This window comes from Homarus americanus, unplaced genomic scaffold (assembly GCF_018991925.1).
Source record: "Homarus americanus isolate GMGI-L3 unplaced genomic scaffold, GMGI_Hamer_2.0 scaffold44915, whole genome shotgun sequence".
Taxonomy (NCBI): domain Eukaryota; kingdom Metazoa; phylum Arthropoda; class Malacostraca; order Decapoda; family Nephropidae; genus Homarus; species Homarus americanus.
The window spans coordinates 499-22,281 of NW_024730529.1; the positions used below are offsets into that span (position 1 = coordinate 499).

The 21,783-nt window shown below is 39.8% G+C and overlaps 1 long non-coding RNA gene across 1 annotated transcript; it reads left to right on the top strand.

Annotated features, from left to right (window-relative positions):
• Window positions 1-608: 608 nt before the first annotated feature.
• LOC121867006 lies at window positions 609-2,739 on the top strand. Its single transcript, XR_006089072.1, has 3 exons — window positions 609-776; window positions 1,107-1,377; window positions 2,348-2,739. It is a non-coding gene; the product is annotated as an uncharacterized LOC121867006 (long non-coding RNA).
• The last annotated feature ends 19,044 nt before the right edge of the window (window positions 2,740-21,783 follow it).

Genomic DNA, 21,783 nt, shown 5'->3' on the forward strand with positions numbered 1-21,783 from the left:
TTAGGCATAATAAAAGGATTAATGTGTGGCTGTGCATTATTGCATTTATAATGTGTGTTAGGATTTTTGGGTGGAGGCCATATGTGTTTTCATAATGGGTTTGTTTTCTGTGTGTGATATTTAACTTTTCAGGGTAAAATAAGGAATTTTATGCTGGAGGTGTGTGTCATCTCTGGTGCTTAGTGGCTCAAGCTATATGCGAGGAAGCAGGCTGCATAGTTAATACATCAACATTCTACTTACACCAGGCCACGTTAGTTGTGTGGTGAATTAATAGATACTGTGTCCAAAAATTTTTAGTAATGCCTCCTACTCATTCACACATTTATACACACAATCTAAAGTTTATTAATTACTGTTAGATAATCTTTAACAACATATTGTATTGGATGTTTCTTATTATTAACAATAATACCATATATGTTTAACCATGAGAGACTTAAGCTTGTACTACAAATACATATAGTACACTATATATACGGTATATATTTAATATGACAGGTAGGTTAATTAACCCACGTAAAAAAATCTAAAAAAAAAAATTCCATTGATGTTTTTGTTTTTAATTGCACCAGTGAAGTCATGATTAATTTATTCTGCTTTATTAGTTATTGAAGAAACTGTAGTATATCAGAAAAATTTTCTTTTGTAGAAAAATTGCTGAGGTAGAACGCATCGCCCGTGAGAAAAAGGAGTTAGAATACCTTAAATTGCTTGAAGCACAGCGCATTGCTGAGTTACAACAAGCTAAATTGACAAGCTCAGCAGTTAAAAAGGTAAAAACTAAAGTACTTATTTTCCTTTTGCTGCATTATTTAACAATTGGTAATTAATGCAGAACTTCCTTTAGATAACATCATCTTTTGCTCAGTTCTGTTTAATGTGTTATTATGCCTGTATTCCATCAGTATTCCTCTAATCCTTTTCTCAAATTTATTATTTCTTAGCTCCTTAGTAACATCTTCATGTCCACTTTCCACATGAACCTGTAGCTTCAGTGCTCAGGTTAGTTTGTCAGCATTCTCTATTGTATTTTGTTGATTATTATGTTGTAATGCTTTTATTCATCTTATGATTATATATCTCACACTGTAATTTTCCTACAGATTGCACTAGCTGATAACAAGGAAACTGGACTAAATCATACATTCACTTTAAGTAATAACAAGGAAAATGGTCTTAATACCACATTTTCCAAAACTACTGGACCGTCTCAGTCAAGTTCTACTGGGAAAAACAAAGATAGTTATGACATTACACCAAACTCCAAGAAATATAAGAAAAATATTAATAATTATGATATAAATGATATTGAGAGTGATGACTCAACTGATGAGGACAGTGCTCCTAAGAGGAAAATTCCTCCCTGGGCTATGAGTAAGTTTAAAATTTGGATATTAATTTTTTCCTATTGTTTGGGATTTTATGAATAGAATATGTAATGGTTACATACTTATAGATTGTTGTATCAGACACATTGCAGTAGTTATATTGTACAACCTCCCTTGGTATTTTTGTTCCATAGTAAGGCAGGTAGAAACTGCAAACAACGGCAATTAAAGTTTGCGTGATGTAGACTCAAGTTCTAGATTAATTAATTTATTTACATTTTCATCTTGGATCACCTGCTATTGTTTGATGTCTTTCCAGCAACATAAGTGAAACTAAGTTTCTAATGCACTGATAATTGTGGTAATTAGCACTGTCTTGCCTTTCCACTGAGGTTGAGTTGGCAGCAGCATAAACATATCATACTGTTAGTCTCCTTCAACATGATGAAGTACACTGACTCATTCACACAAAGAATATTGCCCATGCTGTATGGCAAAACTTGAGGGATTGCCTTTAATCCTGCCATAATGATAAATTAGCGAGCACAATTTTTCTAAGCTGAAACCCCGCCGTGAAAGAGTTAAGCAATATTTGGGGAAAACTTTTAAAAGGATAAAGTTTTATGATGTAGATGGCTGGGTAGTACCAGTGTAATGTTATATTGATGGAGAACAACTAAAAGGAAAAAAAATAATATATATATATATAAAACATAATTTTAGAGTAGGGAAAATAAGGAAAACGATATAAGTTGTCATGCAAGTAATGATTCTTCTCTAATCTTTCTCTTTTAATGGGAACTAATTAACATCTAAAGAATAGACAAGTGGAGTTGAGTAAATAGGATATTAATAACTTAATGCAAAACTGTACTGTATTGTCGTATCAAAATATTTAATTTGGTAAAAATATAGATGACAACTTGTGATACTGTCAATATACAGTGTACCAATTCTGTTTACAGTATTATTAAAAGGAAATACTAACATGTTATTTATTGTTTAATCCTTTACAGGATCTCAGCTCACAGCTGCTATGATCAACCAAGTATACTCCGGACCTGTGGTTGAGGAGATCTTCCCTCCGACTATTCTTCTCACCACACCTGATCTCACCCAAATCTTTCCTAAGCGGAAAAAATTTAACAAACGCACCTCTTGTGCGATATGGACTACACCACTTTCTAAATATTTTGAATAATGTTAGCTATATACAGTACTGTGTATATATTTTATCATGCTTCATGGTATAAACTAATGATTTTCAGTTAAGTGTTATTAATGCATTGGAATTGTTTTCCAAATTTTTAGAGTACATAACTTAGCATTTCTTAATATATAGGTATTTTCCAATTTACGATGGGGGTTGTGTTCCTGAAAACCGTAACATAAACTATGAGCCCTTTAACATGGGTTTCACTGGGGTACATTCCTGGCCAGTCCGATATAGACATGTAATCCAGAAATAATAATCCTTCAATAATTAAATAAATACAGGAAAAATTTAACAACACTGACCACATTAATAATAACAAGCTTGGTCATCATCACATGTCCCCTCCAAGGCTAGGGAACTCTTGTTGATGGAACAATGATGTTTTCAAAGAAACAGTTACATTACACTGATCACCTCGGTCAGCAAAATTTTAACAATAATGTTTTCCAATCACCAATAATGGCAAAGTATCACAGCAATCACAAGGTTATGCAACGATTATTAATGATATCTTTCGATACACGAGTGAGGCCAGATGCGATCATGTTGAAACAAAGCTCTGAACTGTACAGTAGTTAGCATGGTGGCCATGAGATGGGACGCAGGTAAGTGGAGCTGCATGATATATGGGAAAGTAATTAGAGCATATTGGCCAATTTGGATTTAATAAGTGAAGGGAAAGATGCGCTTCCCCAGTGTTTACATTCCGCGTCAGTGAGTTAACCTAATGATAACTATTTTTAGTGTGGATTTTTCCTAACGTATATAGTGAGAGAGTGTTAAAACCTAATTAATGTTCACGTGGATTATCGTAAAACGGATGATCTTAAATCGGTAAATACCTGTAAGTGGTTTATTTTCTCCAGACATAGTGACAAGTACCCCGGTATAATTTTTAGCCTGCTTGTACAAAGTGCAAGTACACCAGAAGGTGAGCTTCAGTCTTTTGACAGCACTTGTCTGTTATGGGTTAATGAATAGGAAGGAATGTTGCCAGTATTTTTTCTAAATACAGTGAGAATGCTGATATTTGATTTGAAGGTTATAGAATAGCTCTTTCAAATTGAATTTATGTTTAAAATACAGTCAGTCCTCGACTTACGACGGGGTTAGGGGCCGACGACAGGTCGAAAATGCGAAAATAATTCCTAGAAAATCTAAAATGGGTGTCTTTTTCATCTCAGCACCACGAGAACTCTCACTTTTACACTTGCCAGCCACTTTAAAGGGAATTACAAACGAAAATTTTGTCAGTACATAGTTCGATCACTAACGTCTGGACTCGAAAATACGTAATTTGAAAAATATTTTATACGACTGCGGCGGTTGCATGGTCATAAGTCGAGTAGGTCGTAAGTCGAGGCGTACCTGTATGTCTCATGAAAACTGGTATACCCTTGTCATCAGGTAATTACAGTTAAGCCACACATGCGTGGAAAATGTCTATAAAATGGGGTTGAAGATGAAAAGCAGTGCATTTTTTTTTTACTTCTTTGCCTATCAGCATTTTTTTGTAAATACCTTATCTTGTAGTACAATAGTTTAGTATCAAATACCCCTATTATCTGATATCCTAGCCCATGATACTGTAGTTATTTATTTGCTGAATCTGGGGTTTTATTTGATGTGTTAAGTTTCCTCCTGAACCTCATCTTTTTTCTTCATAATGTTAGATTCCTTCTTTTGTGGTGATGACCTAAAACTTGTACAGGAGGTCCCCGACTTATGAACGCCCGCCAATACAAACAGGGTTAATCTTCAAATTTACAGTATTTTATTTACAAGTATGGTAAGTATATAGCATATGTTCCGACTTCGAACATCGTCAGGCCGCGAACCTGTTATTGTTTGCTAACCGAGGACCCCTATATTGATACAGTACTGGCACTTTAAAAATGTGCAACCAGGAAGCAATGATATTTCTTGTTTTATATGAATATTTGTAAATATTCACTTTTATTTATTTTTTTAACATAGAGATAAGTAGTACAGTACAGTATATTAAAAATCTTCTTTTTTTTTATTTACATAAGTTAATAACTTGTGTTTTTATGAGTTTCTATTTTTTCTTTTAGCATTAAAATGTGTTGCACTGAAAATTCTACGGTATTACTGTCTTAATACCTAAGCTTATATTCATAGACAAACGAAGCTGAAATGATTATGTTGAGTGCATGTGTGTCTTGACACTAAAAGGCAAGCTCTGTCTAGAACTAAATGGGCAGCTGAATTATTGAATATTGGTGAAATCCTGTTTAGAGATACAGTGAGTTCTGCTATAGCAGCGTGTTTGATAACCAATTTGCTCTAGCAGCGATTTATGAATTAGGAGCGATATTTGTACTCTTAGCAGCGAGCGGCTTGATTTGCTATAACGCGATTTTGCTTACTATTTCTCCAATTTTGTGGTATTAACTTATTGAATATGGTAGAAGAATATCTCCAAGCGTTCTGGTGATAGAATTCCCGGTGATGATCTTAAAGAAAGGATATAACACTTGAAGAAGCTTCGATGTTATCAACCTCAAATCACCACTTCTCCCCATCAAGTTACATTCATATTTTCAGGTAAGTGTTACATTTTTTCATGATTTCAAATTATTGAATATGAATGTAACATTTATTAGACTGCTATCCTTTGTGTTAGATAACTACTACTAAATTTTTGATTTGAGTAAATCTGCACCTAACCTAGCCCTGCTCCATAAGCCCTGTTATTTCTTTTACGCGATTTTTGTAACACGATATTTTACAAGAACACAATTATCGCGTTATGTAGAACTACCTGTAGTCTGAGGTGGTTTGGACATTTGGATGAGAAATGTTTGAACCTAAATGTGGAATGGAGCCAAGGATATGCCAAGAATGACATGGGGAGAAGTTGTAAGAAATGACATTAGAGCATCGAGGACTACCATCTGGTAAGCCATGCAAACATAAAAAAATGGCTGTAAAATAAGGATGATGATGTTGATTCTGTTATTTTGTATACTTGCATGAAATTTCATAAAAATATGTAAGAATTGAACAAATTTGCATACACAGATGACCCAGTATTTTCATGGTCAAATTTATAAAAGTAACACCAGCAGATGCTCATGAACTTTGCATTACTTCACCCTTGTATTTTAATGGGAAGGTTATGACTGAAGAAAGTGAAAAGAACATGGACATTAACGTACTGTATCTTAAAAAAAATTTTCCTGGATAATCACCATTAAATAAAAATATAGAACCGTTCACTTGTATGCCTCTCAAAGACTCGATTATTGTTCAAGACTCGAATGAATGAATTGGATCTTACACGAACTATTGAGAATACGTACTCTGTACAACTCAAGAAAGTATTGTATAATTTATGAACAATAGTAACAAATATTAAAGTGGAATATAGTACATTATTAAAATGAATGTCAAACTGTCAAAACATGGTGAATGACTTAACACCACAGGCATCATGAGTTTTGATAGATCTAATATTATAAGAAGCTTCCTGTTTTTATATCAACAATCATAATTATATGGGAATGTCACAAAATAAAAGAAACCTTTACCAAGCTGTACTGAATAGCTCCAACAATTTTACATATTAAGATCATTAGTGCATAGCACCATTATTGAGTAACAAAGAATTCTATCTCAATCTCTTATAACTGGACTGGTATAATTATTTTTGTCCTTGAACAATAAAAGATTGGGGTAGACTTCTCTAATCGTTAGTTACTCAAAAATGGTAACATGCATTAATGGACTTAATATGTACAGTGCATACATATACTGGGTGACCCAAAAGTCACACCCTATAAGGATTTTAATAAATATAAGGAAAAATTTTTAGTATGTATCTACAGGAATATAAAATCCAAATAAGAAAATGCGAGGAAAAATCATAATGTAGCACTTCTCTAGTGCATGAATGCATGGTGCCTGATTTTGCACTTCCACTGACTTCCACTTCCACTCCCCCCCCCCCCTCTATAATCTGGTGTCCGTGGTAGTAAAACTTGTCTTGCGAGGTCATAACTCCTGTTTCAACATGGCTACAACCACTACATTGGTGGTATCCTTTTAAATGTTGACAAACTTGACTCTGACTAACTAGAGGCAGGTTGGTAACTTAATGTAGAGAAAATTACCTGTACCTGACAGATCACTAATCTTAGTACTATACTGTACACTGACAACAAGCCGTCCATTGGTGGACCTCCCTGGTTAAACATACAGGTGGGGTCACTCAGCACCTGACAAGTTCCCGTCTTGATGTATTCCTCTCATTACTGTATATGAGTACCTGTACTTGCTGTCCACCAGACAAGTGCTGGGCACGGAGACTAAAAAACATGAATGGCCTGCCGGGCACTGTTGATCTGGACAGCACTGTCTCAAGATATCCATGTAGTTTTGCTTTCAACCAGACTCGCCAAAGATTTTCAGAAATTGCTCTGAGAAACAAATCAGATGGTACGAAGGCAACTCCTTTACTCCCAAATTAGGCATAAAAACCACTATCACTGATATATTTTTATAACCAATTTTGGCTTTTAGGTATTATATTTACATGTACAGTAATGTCTTAGTGTTGTGGTCACTCCAGGAAGGTTATGCTAGGTCACTTCTCAAATGTTATGCCATTCATGAAGAAAAAAAATATGTTATTGTCCTCAAGATTTGATATTAAAAAAAAGTAAAATTCACACTGTGTTTAAAAACAATCTTCTTTAAAGTGGGGACAAGTACCCCATCTCAAAATTTCTAGTACATACTGTACTTATAGTTACTAACCACCCCTTAGTATTTATAGTAGTTGCCAACCACCCCTTAGTATTTATAGTAGTTGCCAACCACCCCTTAGTATTTATAGTAGTTGCCAACCACCCCTTAGTATTTATAGTAGTTGCCAACCACCCCTTAGTATTTATAGTAGTTGCCAACCACCCCTTAGTATTTATAGTAGTTGCCAACCACCCCTTAGTATTTAGTAGTTGCCAACCACCCCTTAGTATTTATAGTAGTTGCCAACCACCCAATTAATATTTCTAATGGTTGTCAACTGCTCCCATCTCCTTATTACTGTACTGTATTATCAGTGGTTATATGGTAACAAAGGAAACACACTGATAACTTTATCCCTAAAGTTTTGTCATGAGACTTTCTTAAAGGAATGCCTTTTGTGATGAACGTTTGGAATAAAGTTTACTGTATTGTAATCATATGTCCAAATGAATCTTATGTATTACAAAGTACATATTAATATTTGGCAATTGTCCCCTCTCTTATCATTTCGAATACTGTACAGTGAGTTTCCCTTCTCACCTCCATCCTTAGTGCGAGACCTCATAACTCTAATGCTACAAATGGTGACACCCGGAGTAACGCACTCACACAGGATGGATGAGAAACAGATTACTCTTCCAGTCTTCAATCACAACATTGAAGACTGGCTAATCCACATGGAGGCAGCTCTCATCGGCTCAACAGCTACAGACGAACAGAAGTACGTCGCCCAGGTCTGTTCCCTGCCCACAGAAGTTGCCACACAAGTCTCAGAAGTCATTACTAAGCCCTGAGATGACAACAAATTCGCAGCTCTACGAAACGCTCTCAATAGGTGATACCAGTGGTCTGACACCAGTCTCCTGCAAGACCAATCCGGTCTCTCCCTCGGCAACTCGACGCCTACACGTCTCTGGGACGAGATGCCGAGACTGAACTCCCGCCACACAGACAGGCTTCCTGACACTATCCTGTGCCAGCTTCACACTTAGAAGCTCCCTGCAGAAGTTCCTCTCAGAATTGGACTACTCTACTACCTCGGCGACCTATGCAGCCACGGCAGACAGAGTATTCCACAAATACACTGCTGTGCGCCATGCTGTCACGAACAACTCAGTGGCCACACCGTCACTTAGCTCCGGTTTCATCAACCAGATCAACGCTCCTCAGAGAAGTAGCATTCCACCAGACAAACAATCTCTACGCCGCAGGATGGACACCCTCGAGCAGCTCTACTCCTCCAAGCCTGCTGCTGATCCTGCCCCGGACCCACGCACTGTGTCCTACCGACCCCGTCCTGCCTTAAACGCCGCTGCCAGCACAGTATACCTACCTTCTGTTGGTAGCATCAACGTTTTGGTGCTAACGCTAGACGATGTGAGGCTCCCTGCAACTACATGAGGAAGCGACGTCGACGGGGATTGGTAAACGCCACAACCTCCGCCACTTCAGGCGTCTCACCTCTGCATATCACCGACCACATCCTTGGACTCAGTCACCTACGTGTACAGGCTGCCCAGTGCCTGGCCTGCTAGTCCTCTTAAGACAGTGATTTTCAAACTAGGGTCCGCGAAAAGTTTTTGAGAAATAGTGTGTTTAATGTTTGTGAGAGATTTGGTGATTCCAATTCGCAGGATATTTTGGATTTGGGTTGAAATGAACGAATGCTTTGGTCCATGATTTATTCTTTGATTATTGACAATATTTGTATGCGTCATGGTATATAAGGGGTCCCTGTGCCCAAAGGACGCTTCTAGGTAGTGCACCTCGACATCGTGGGACCTTCCATCATCCTGCGGCAACACCTACATCTTCACCTGCATTGACCGTTTCACCAGGTGGACAGAAGCCATTTCCATGTCTAATGCTACAGCAGAGTCAGCCTTCCGTGCCTTCCTGTTTGGTTGGGTCTCCCGTTTCGGTCCTCCCACGACTGTCTGACCGAGGAGTCTGTAGTGGATTCCTCCCCTACAAACTCCGTGTGTCGCTGACTGGTCGATCCCCTTGAATCTACTGGCGTATCGTGGTCAAGGTCAGGTAACCAGCGACGCCGAACAAAGCGGGGCCTACCATCAAGCCACGCCTACCCCTGCTATATAAGACCTCACCTGGCCGTCATCGACCTCTTTCTACCGCCACCAGCAAGCAACATCTCTCAACAGCTCCACACACGCTCCCTCAGAAAGCTCCTCGTCCTACAGGAACTCTGAGCAAGCTTCGCCCGACTTAGTATCTCTTTAACACTGTGCTGTGCAACAATATATATACAGGAAACACATTGTGATTTTCTATTTCTACCTCAATCCTGAGTGTTGGATATATTACATGTACGTACGTTGTGAGGCCAAATAAGAGACCCTGACAACCTGCCACAACAGTTTCATTGTCATTATTTTTGGGGGGGTATTTTATTTTCAATTGTGTATTTATTATAATTTTTATTTACTATGAATTATTATTTACACTAGCGGCTATTAGCCCTTCCTAACTTAATCTCATACACCTTAGGTTAGGTTAATGTATGCTACAGTGTAAAAATCCCGGTAACAAACTGCAGCTTGGTACACCGCACCAATAGCACTAAATTTAATGAAATTCCAAAGAATGTCTTCTAAGATCAAGTGCACATAGCTTCAAAATTGCCTCAAAAGGCCCATGATATTGGTCGACTTAAAAAAATCAGGGGCTTACAACGCCTTCCCCTAAAAATACAACCGGGTGGGTTCGCCATATCCCCCCCCCTTCCCCACCAACAATTCTTGGAGTTGGAACCCCTTTTGATATTCCTGGATCAGACCTTAAATTCCTCTTGTGAAATTTACCAATCCTTAATATTGTCTGTGAATCTGTGCTAGCTGGATAATAGATTTGTATCATTGGATATTCCTTAATTATTAGGAAAAGGCAACTGAACGCATTTTTCTTTTCTGGAGGCCCTGCATGAGGGAGAGTAAGATAATAGGCAGACGCCAATAGTGAATCAGCAACACTTGACCAAACCATTGTTGTTAGTTGTTTTCTTTCTCCATTCCTCAAGTCTTCCTAAATGTACCTTGTTAACTATATAATGAATTTATCTTTATTTTCTTACGTTGCGATAGGTCACATATCTTTTGGTGAGTTTGCCGTCCTTTGGGTGTAATTAATTGACTAAAACAAAGCATAAAAAAAAATGGCGATTACAACCTTCAAAGTGTGGAAAATAATTCAAACTTTTGTATTTCAAAATGTTTAGGTAACCATAAGATTACTTTTTATGTAAAGTTAATTCAGATTTTGTTCCTATTACAGATATTTACCAAGGGAAATTATCAAATTCAAAATAAATGAAAAATTATTTATAAGCTAACATTCTTTAGGCTTGTACTGTACGCTTCAGGAGACTGCGAACTTCGAAGAGCTTGCCCAAAGTCTTCTGAATTTATATTTTGTGGAATTCCTAGAGTATTATGATGCAATGAACACAAGTACATTGCCAGCAAGTCTTTAAAGGTATGGTGATCACTCAAACATAATTACCGTTCTTAAATAAAGTAATGCAGTAGTCTAAGCAGTTTTATGTTCTCAAGTTGTAAATTGGATTTCGCGGGTTTTTGCGTCTCGGAAGAAAGCGATTCTGAAAAAATCTATCATATTTCATAATATTTAATACTTAATATTTAAGAGTTGTTAACTGTAGCTAATATTTTCATTTTGGTTTGGTATATTACGTTTCATGCATAATAAACTAAACTTAACAAGTGTTTTTCGTGCAAATTTTCAGTCTGGCTCATTTCTTTGCTTCTTCAACGGGATCTATTCTGATGTTTGTTGTAGTTCACTGAAATCAAATCCAAACAAACAACATAAACGTGAATTGGGTACTGTTACTGTATAGTTATTTTTAGTTAGATTGTTTAATTTTCTTTTGGTTGGTTGGGTTGATTAATTGTAGTTATATTAGTTTTAGGGTATCTGGGTTAGGTACTGTATACTATACTGAGTATAGTATTGTAAACTTTATCAATAAAATCATCCGTATTAGTTTTTGGCTGTACAGGTCCAGGTGGTTGTTTTTTCATTAATAATATATACAGTATATTAAAGAATATACTTTTATGTGTGGAGTATAGTATGCTACTTATATTCTGAACACTTGTCAAATGAGTATTATTAAACATGTCAACTAACTTATTGGAGCAGTGATGTAGTACACAATAAGAAATAATTTTGACAAGATAGGAAGTGGCGATTACGTGGCAGCCGCGGTAGTAGCTGGAGTAGGTGATCGGAGTTACAGTGAAAGACTGGGGAATCAACTCACGAGCCCCAGGAACCTCAGACGAGTACACAACCAGAGTTTGAATCGAACAGCGGGGTGAGGTACAGCTGTGGTGACGGCTGGATTGTGTCTTGCGTGAGACTAGGCAGCAGCGAACTGCTCACCTCCGTCTAGTGGGGCAGCAAACGAGCGGCGGACAACCATCCTGCTCGCTACAGCTCTTACAATGTAGCTTGGCTTTTTATATATGAACAACCAATTTTGATTGTGTAATATATTTTGAGGGTATTGATGCTTCATAAAGTTACTATTGTAAACGTTACAGTAATGCCATTTGGGGTACAAGACTTATTGTGTGATATTACCTGTACGGTCGTATATTTTATCAGAGAGTAACATCTATAGACGGAATAGAAACCCAAGATGGAAGGTGAAAGGACAAGGTAAAAGGTAAAATTGAATTAGTAGTGTGCTAGGCTCCCAAGCACCATTTTTTTTATTGTTGAACATTGAAGGTAGAAGTAAATTGTTCTTCTTTTAATTATTAGAATTATATGCACAGTCACTACCAGCTAGTGGTTGTAAGTTCCATGGGACTCATTCTTAAAAAGCCCCAACTTGACCCAACCAAATTTTAGTATTAGGTCTATTAAATTTGGAGCCCTTTAGAACTGGTTCCCAATGCTAATAGGTTAAGTTAGTGTCTAGCCTAGGACTGACTTAACTAATCACAGGAAATATACAGGTTGATGGCTCACACCCATAATGTATGACTAACGTCTTATGTTTGCACTTAAGGTACTAATTTGTGTGTGACCTGTTTTATGGCCTCTCTTCATTGTTGTATATCTTGTCAGGTGTTGAGTTAGTCAGGTGCCTCCTATATAGCTAATTATTATGAAGTCACAACTACATTCAAGGCAGTGTGGACTTTGGCTCTGTTGAGATCGACAACACTGCTTTCAGAGATGATCTTCAAAAAATTAATCTTGAAAGACTTAAATTTGATCGGCCAAAAAGTTCCTTAATCAGAGTGCTTATGAATAAATATACAGAACTGTGATAAAATAACCTACATATATTTCGTGAATTAATAACTGACAGGTGAAAGTACCTGAATTTTAGGCTATCATGAATTGAGATATGATTGTATCTCAATGTTTTCGCTAACGTATAATTACCAAGTTAAAGTACTAAATAAGTTTTTGTCAAATAGAAATTGACATCGGTATACAAGTACAATACTTGACAGACATTCGTCAATTGATAACAGATCAACAAAACAGATTGTACAAGCGAAGAACATATGTGATTTATTTCGTTACCAACAGCTCATGAGCGTTGATTGTGAAAAAAGTAAGGGTATTACACAAAATACTTGTGTACTTTTTTATGATGTGCGAACAGGGACGATAAAAATAAGTTTATGCCCTAACTACCCCTCATCATGCGGCTGATAGAGCCATTTGTTGCCTCAGTGCCATAAACAACTTCAATGAACATAAAATACATTACTGTTGGAAATCTCTATTATCGTGACATTAATCCATAAAATCTTAACACGCCTCGTGGGTTATGGCCGTTCTGCTGTTCGATAAACTTCTTATTTATTAAACATAATGACCCTGAAAATTGCCCACGCAAAAAAAGAGCGATGAACATTGCATTGATTTTGTGGACATTGTGTGTTGGTGTGACTCACGTGGTCAATACTCCAGTCCAAACCAGGACTTGACCAGCCACATGGCTATACACCAAGCCAGGATTCGACCAGTCACATGGCTTTACACCAAGCCAGGACTTGACCAGTCACATGGCTATACACCAAGCCAGGATTCGACCAGTCACATGGCTTTACACCAAGCCAGGACTTGACCAGTCACATGGCTATACACCAAGCCAGGGCTCGACCAGTCAGGTGACTATTACATCGCCAGGCCTCGAACAGTCAAGTGACTATGCACCAAGTCACGCTCGACCAGTTGCGTGACTGTACACCAAGACAGGACGCGACCAGTCACGTGACCTTATACCAAGTCATAGCACCTCCCAGACCGACTTACCAAGTTCTGTCAAAGCGGTATGTTCTTGTTTTGAGATATTTCACACACACACACACAGGATTTTGAGTGATTTGTATGACAATTTTGTCCCCAAACTGGTGTTATGAGAATTAATCTAGTGTAAATTGAGTCTGTAATTTTGACATTACTGTAAAGACTACCGCTTAAATTACGCCAGTTAGATCCGTTCTTGATTCCGATTACGTGAAAAATAATGTTGGAATTTTTGGTGATTTGGCCTTTAGTAAGACATTGTGGCTACTAATGGGTGAAGCTTTGTCAATTCCATTTCAATTTCAATTGTTTATTCCTTGATAGAGGAAGCGGGATCCTAGTGCTGTCACTAGGTACCCCTGTACAATGACACCAGATGCATCTGGCAAGTGTGACAAGTATATACAGTATAAATATTATAAAGGGGCTTACTAAAGCCTAAGGAAGGAAGGATATTCCTTTAACACATAATCAATATTATTTACAAAATAACTGGCAAGTATGGGGAGGATCATCGTGTCTCCGTCAGGGGGTTGTGGAGTGGTGGTCCAGCAGGCGTCACGGAAGCGTTGTGTGTGGGGACATCTTTGTCTAAGTTTGTATATCGGGGAATACATTGTTTTAATGTGCTACATGCATATATTTATTTATTCTATAGTATAATTGATTCCATGTCGATTGTTGTTGTGTACAGTACATATTTTTTTTACTGATAACGCATAATGTATTGGACTCAGTGGACTTAGTCATTACATTATGTTCACATACGATATATAGTATATTTTCATGCTACACAATATTTGCTCACTGCATGTGTATGTATGTAGTCTACATATGTATGTCAGGGCATTCATATGTATATTTTCATATCGATTGTATTAGCTAACTACATATTTATGTAAGTATGCGTTTGTTTATGTACGTTTGTGTGTGTATACCGTGTATGTATAATTTAATGGTACCTGTATTTACTCAGTTGCGAGAGAACAATTTAGTGTTTGAACACCCTAGATATTGTGAATTAGATATTCATGAAAAATACACATTAGGGTCTATTTTGCATCGGCTGTTGGTAATAGAATCCGGTAGAGGCGTATTACCAGTTGCCGGCCGGAGACAACAAACTTATTTGTTCCTGATGCAGCGTGAATCCTCGTCCTCAATTCGATAAATTTCAATGATCTTTGTGATTGGAAGTGTTAGTTGATTCTTTTGTGTACATCCCCGGCGTGAAAGGGAATAATTTGCGACGTAATCTCGCTTTTCTGGATGTCGTAGGAACTTGTGTAGTCTGGTTGGACCCTGTCTTACTGGATACTGGGCCCAACTCTATACTGTACAGACTATAGTGAAACACCAATACGTACAGTACTAGATGTGCCAAGATTTGTCGCTGACTCTCACATTCTCACACATATTTCAAGTTCACATTTGTACAATAACCAACTGCCACATTTGACACAAGAGGCACCTACTCCACCATTAACGTTGCTGGAAAGGAAATATATGCTCTTAGAAATCAAATTCTCGTGAATTGATCTCCAATATCTGGTAAGCGTATTTTTATATCAATCAAGCCAGGTAAGGATTAACGTCCGCTTGTTTTTAGTGTTATATGTGTGAGTATAGTGGCACTTATACTGGTAAATCCAAAAGGAACTTTATATGTAGGTCCACTGTAACTTCCGCTTAAAATTAACTTGATGCTCACTATTTATCGTTATTATAATTGTAACCAGCTTCGTAGTTCATAATTGCTTTGTCCAAATTTACTCTAACGCCGTGAAAATGTCACTTGTTTTAATTTAGACACTTGAATGTGTGTGTTTTCTTTTTTACGGGGATTAGCCTACCCGAGCATAGGTTCACTGACCCACTCAGGGCCTGGGGGTACAAAAATAAAATAATATACTGCTACTACTACTACTACTACTACTACTATTACTACTACTACTACTACTACTTCTACTATTCCTTTTTTTTAACGTGGCCTCCAGCCTCCCCCAATAGCCACACCTTCGCCACCATTTATTTACCTTAACATTAAATATCCTAATACATAAGAAACTATCCTATCTGTGTTAAATTAGTTGAGCCGCAGATCCATGCAGCATTCAGTGACTGTAGCCTCATAGTCGATATCTGCAGCAGTTGTCGGAGTAGGGGCAGAAGCTCTCGTTCCCCTGAGGCAGAGCAAAGCCGACCGAAGGAGAGAGAAGGACAGTCGACATCTCATCCAGGCTGTGACATAACTTCTGGGCTGCTGCTTCTGTTCGGAGATCAGCTCCGCGAGTCTGGCGTAGAAACATCTTGCACTTGGGCCCATCCCACCAGAGGTTGTGAACACTAGAGGAGTGAAGCTGCCTTGATCAACATTTTGAATTCTCTCCCCATATGCCCTTCTCTTGTCGTTCTCGTTCCTCCTATGCGCAGCATCGAGAGCTAGGTTACGGTGACAAACGGCCATGGGATCAAAAATCCTGATGTCGAAGAAAGCTCGCTGTCCCCGCGTCCAGAATCCTCGAGCACTGACGTCCACACGGGCTTCGTTAGATGTGTTTGAAGTCCTGTGTTGGAAGATCTCGCCATCCAGTGGAAGGAGGGTCGGTTCTACCATGACGTCCCGGCAGATTTCCTTCAACATATTTGCTGTGAGATCCCTTACCTCGTCATGCCTCATGCATATGAAGCCCCCCTTCTTGCAAACCATGGCGTGATCGCCATCATAGGAATAGCCACACACGCATTGGGAGGGCAAACCATCTACTGGCCAACCGTACCTTAGAGCAATGGCATCTGTAAATTCTTGTTTGTTAAGGCTGAAACCATTTGCCCTTATCGGTAACGTAGTTAACCAGTTCGAGGCGCCCACCTCCTGCGCTATAGCTACTTTTTTTGTCAAATTTTCTGGAACCAGCAGCAATAGTTGCTGCAACATGTCATTTTGGCAGTGCTGCCGATCTGTTGTAATGGACCTACGGATCTTATTAACTTCGCTGGTGTCCACTTCCCCTGTTGCATTCTGGGCTATTATGTGGTCAGTGAGGGCTGCCGTGAGCTTAAGTGAATTTTGATGTTCAGAGTCAGCAATCTCCTCTGGATTAGTTAGTCCCATCCCTACCAGTTTTGGTGGAAGTGCAAGAAGTGTTCTTTCTACTGGGGTTAAGTCGTGGTGTTTCACTAGTGTGGGAATGAACTTGACACTGATTGCTTCTTCCAAAGGGTGGAGGAGGGGTCGGATCTCAGGGATGGTACGCATCAGGTAGTTCCAACGATGCTTGACTCCATGTGTGAATGCTGCAAAGGCCGCATGTGGCTCTGTGTTAGCAATCTCCGATAGAGCATGGATTTCGCTAACCCACTCATTCACCTTTCCCCCTACGTACTGGGTCTTGAAGTCCGTAGTGCCAATTACTGCGCCTAGATGTCTTTGGCCGTCCTTAGTTATTTTGACCTCACTTTCGCCGAAAACCTCCACAGCCCGATCATAATGATCTGGCTTCACGATGAGGAAGGATTTGCTGGCGTTTGGGTGGTACCCTATTTGTGGACCTCGCGATGTTACCAGGTCCCACCACTTTTTGATGTCCTCCACTTTTCCTGCTCCTGTGAGGTCATCAGCATATGCCACTTGTTTGACCCCAGTTGTTTCATACTTTATTTCTTGTTGGAGCACTGATAGGCCTATTGCATACATTGCCATTGCAACGGGGTCCCCCTGTGTTGTTCCCTCGGTCGACTGTAGGATGGTATCACCTCGTAGAGCCTTGTTGTTTACTATGTAGAGGTCTGAAGGATTCCTATACGAATTTTCAACATACATCGCAAAGCTAGGACACTTGATCTTGATGTTGTGCAGTGCCGCCTTGCGGTTAAGTATGTTGAATGCGTTTGAAGCATCCACCAGGAGAACGGCCTCACAATCACGCTGCTCAAATATCAATCTCATGGCGTGAATGGCCGCCTCCCCACCAGCCTGGTGGCCAGCACACACTTGTAGGTTCCCTGCTGCTGCCCTGACATCATCCTTTACCACCTCCATTATGCACTTTCCGATGATCCGCCTCAGCACTTCCCCCACCCCTATAGGTCTACATCCTGGTTTCTTTTCCAGAGGAATAAGGCGGCAGGCCGTCAGGGCCTGGAGGTGATGGCAGCAAGAGGATGCAAGCTTTCTTGCAAGGGTGGCAATGGCAGTGCAGAGATCGCTTGCTACAGGGCCAAACTTGTTTGTGCTGAGGATGACTCTCCAACCGTCTGCATCCAGACCTGAAGGGCCGGCTCCTCCTCGAGTCTTCAGTGCCTTTTTCCACACCATCTCTCCTGTTATTTTCTCGAACAGGACAGCATTTGGTGGGATATAGGCACCCTGGAGCCTGATGCCTTCATCTTCACTTGCAGGGGGATGTTTCTCTTTCAATAGTTTTAATGTCGCTCTGTTTATTGGCATCACTCCACCGGAGGATTCATGTGTGAGAGATCTTACCGCGAGAGACACTTTTCCCACACGCATTTTGTTTCCAAATTTTCTTGCCACGTCATCGGTGTTTTGCTTTCCGTCACCCGTAGATTTTAGTCTCTCCTGCAGTGTTCTTGCTTCACATAGGAGATCATCTAGGGCCCCAGTCCGCCACATTGTCATCTTCTCTTCATTGCTGCCACATTTTCTTTGTGCTTAGCCTTTGTGTGTGTCCTCTGACAAAATAGATGTGGTATTATTGCCAGTATTTGAAGAGCTAGGGGGGCGAGGGAGCGGTCCTGAGTGTAATCAGTCATGAAGCAAGTCATCTCCCGAATCATTTCTTTGGTGGCCGCACACTTGGGTGGTTCAAATAAGTTAGCGGGCGACCAGTTGACAATTTCTGAGTAGGTTTCTTTGACCCATATGTCTGCATTTTCCATCGACATGCCTTTCCACTGAGGCGGCTGTCTCTCATTCTCCTCCTGGACACCTGCTACTGAGGGAGCAGCATTTATTAGTACTACATTTTCGGGTTGAGTAGACTCACTGCTATCATTTCGGATATCATCGGGTGGTTGGGTCCCGGCGATATCCACTGTGGCCGCCTGTGTCGGCTCCCTGCCACGTGGGTTCCGACACTGGTCTAGCTTCCTGCAATCCACACATGATCTGTTGTTTCTCGCACAAAGACAATTTGTGCAGTTTTGGTTCGGGCTAGCACAGACGCAGCAAAGACTGTTGCCAGGCATAGTGACCAGCAACTTGGGCGACAGATATTTCCGCCTCCGACCTCTGCTATTGGGCCCATACGGACGAAGAAACTAGATCTTATGCGTATGAGGCACAGAGGTGACAGCCTAGCCTTTGGTGTCCGAGTAGTAAGGGCATGCGCGCGCGTGTGGTTGTGTCGGGCACCCCCCATGTGGGCGATAATCCACACATGAGAATAATCCACTGGGAGCAAGAATTGTCACACCTAACACTTGATTATGTCACTTTGGTAGAGATAGCCACCATTTCTATGGTCTCGCTGATGTAACATTAGTTAAATATACTCACGGGGTCAGCCGACATACATGGAGTGGCCGTTACTTGAGGCACTTGGCCCCATAGGGGCGAGAGTCGCGATGCCACCCTTGCTAGGGTAGGCCTAACGACACACTGGCACTGACACTTGGCAACTCTAGCCACCCACCATTCAAACACTCACAGGCTTACTTGAAGATCGCCGGTGAACACGAGCAATATTTGCGTTTAATGTCGTAAGGAATGAGACGAGCCGTCGGCGATGATGCTCAAGGTGACATCCAACGTTCATCGACACACTGTGAAATTCTCGCTCCCACAAACTGAGTATATCCCCACCAACAACACTTTAAATCTGGGAAGGCACCCCAACACACCCACGCCGCCCGGGCCTACTACTACTACTACTACTACTACTAATTAATAATAATTAACAACAATATATAAAACAGACAAACAAATAATAACCATAAATACATACAAAACGAAAACAATAAATCAACAGTGAGAAACGATATACAGTATGTATGTTGTGTTGTCAATAGTAAGAGAAACAATTGAGACCCTGCAATTGTGTGTAAATGAGGCAGAAAGTCAGATCAGCAACCTGGGACTTGGTCACAATTTTCGTGATGCCATATGGCAGCAGGGTCTACCATTAGACAACACATTATGCTTACAATATCTTCCCAGGCGGTAGTACCTCCCTGTTTGATAGCTGCCTACTACTTTGTATTAGTATTTTGTTTGTCTGTACATTGGTGTATGTTTTTTTTTCTGAAGATTTTGTGATGATGGTTACTGTGATGAGAGTAACGTTAGTAAATAAAGAAGAATAAAAGTCCCGTTCCCAGGTGTTATTGTTTTACACACACACATACCACGTATTGCCCCTCATAACACCACCTGTGTGGGAATTACTACTCCACGTGATGCCCCCCATAACACCATCTGTGAGGGAGTTACTACAATACGTGTCTGCTGTTCAACACCTCAACGCACAAGATCTACGTGACCTCCTCTGTAAACGTTAATCTGTATGTTCACTGTAGTTCCTTTATCTGTCTCTATTGAAGGCCTTTGTTAAACCACCAATGTATGTAATAAGTCATTTATGTCCAATGTATATTTTCAGCCTTCGGACTGCAGAACTTTTTCAATAAACCGTTAAATATTATTATTATTATTTTTATCATTATTATCATTATTATTATTATTTTTATTATTAATATTTACTTATTTTTTTCAGGCTAATCTCCGACAGCACAGTACCCAGACGTACGGTACATTACCAGGCAATACTGGGATGGGTCGGAAATGACGTAAGTTAATTCCAATTTCTCATAATCACATTAATGACATCCGATATGTAAATACACGCTCACAGACACTTTGGTAATGACGAAACGTTCATCAGATGTATGAGTGTGTCAGCTGTGTGTATTTGTCCTATGTGAGTAATGTATTTTGCTGGGTTTTTATTTTTGTATTGTCCTGTCCAATCATTTTGTTTTGTTTTTCAGTCTTCTATTTGTGTTTTGTTTGCCGGTAGGTTTGTTTTTGGCATGTCAGATGACTTAATGGGTAAACGTGTCTCCCTATTACAGCTGTTATCAGCGGCGGTCAAGTGGAAACAGCAATCGCCTCTTGTTCCATAGGACGGTGGGTCGATCCTCTGGTTGTTCCTAAGTTCATCCAGCTGTAATGAGTATTTAAGTTTACAATTTGGGAAGTGAATACGTTCGAGAGCAAGTACCGGCCATGCTGCCTCCCTGTGAACCGAAGGCTTAGCATAATAATGGTTGCCCCTTGTTTAAAACGGATGGCCGGCCGAAGGGCCATCTTGGCGTGAATTTATTTAAGGTGTAGAAGCTGTCGCCAACACAACAACCACACCCTGAGTTAACGAGTTGCATGACCCAGTGTTAAGGAATAGTCCTAGAAGACCGGACAACTCGCCAACTGCACTGGCTGACCATTACCCTGGAATACGATCCGCAAATCGATTAACACCCAGGTCCTCAATTACTGCTGGGTAAACAGAAGCTTAGTATACAGTGTGCTGTATCCACACTATCCTTAACGGATAGTCATACCTATGGGACCCACTCACTTTACAGCTCTTGTTGAAACCCATAGAAATTAATTAGTTGTTAGTTACTGATACCAGACGCTGCAGCGAGAGATTCAATGCCATTTTTTTCCACAGTGTTTTAAATAATGGAACTGGATCAGAGGAAGATTTGCTCCCCAGCTTATTTTATCTAAAGATTAACTACTTTGACGGTACCTGTTGGGGGAGGGGGCGTTAGGTTACTCTCCATTATGGTGGAGTATGTCAAGTTTGGATTATGTTAGATTAGGTTTGCATTAGGTTAGGTTAGGTTACGTTAGTGTCAGGGTGGTTAATCTTCAAGTGGAATAAGGTGGCGACGATTCTTCATGTGTTTAAACGAATCTATTGCAAGGGAAAACTATGGTTAAAGAAGGTTTATTTGAAGGGTACGAGGTTGTAATATATCTTTTAAGGGGAAGACTATGGTTATGTCGATTGAGTTTAGTTAAGGTTTATTAGCTTCAGTTAGGTTAGGTTAGTTTAGGTTTGGTTTGATTGAGCCGTTAAGGTCTAATGAGTACATGTGACCAGTCACCTTAAA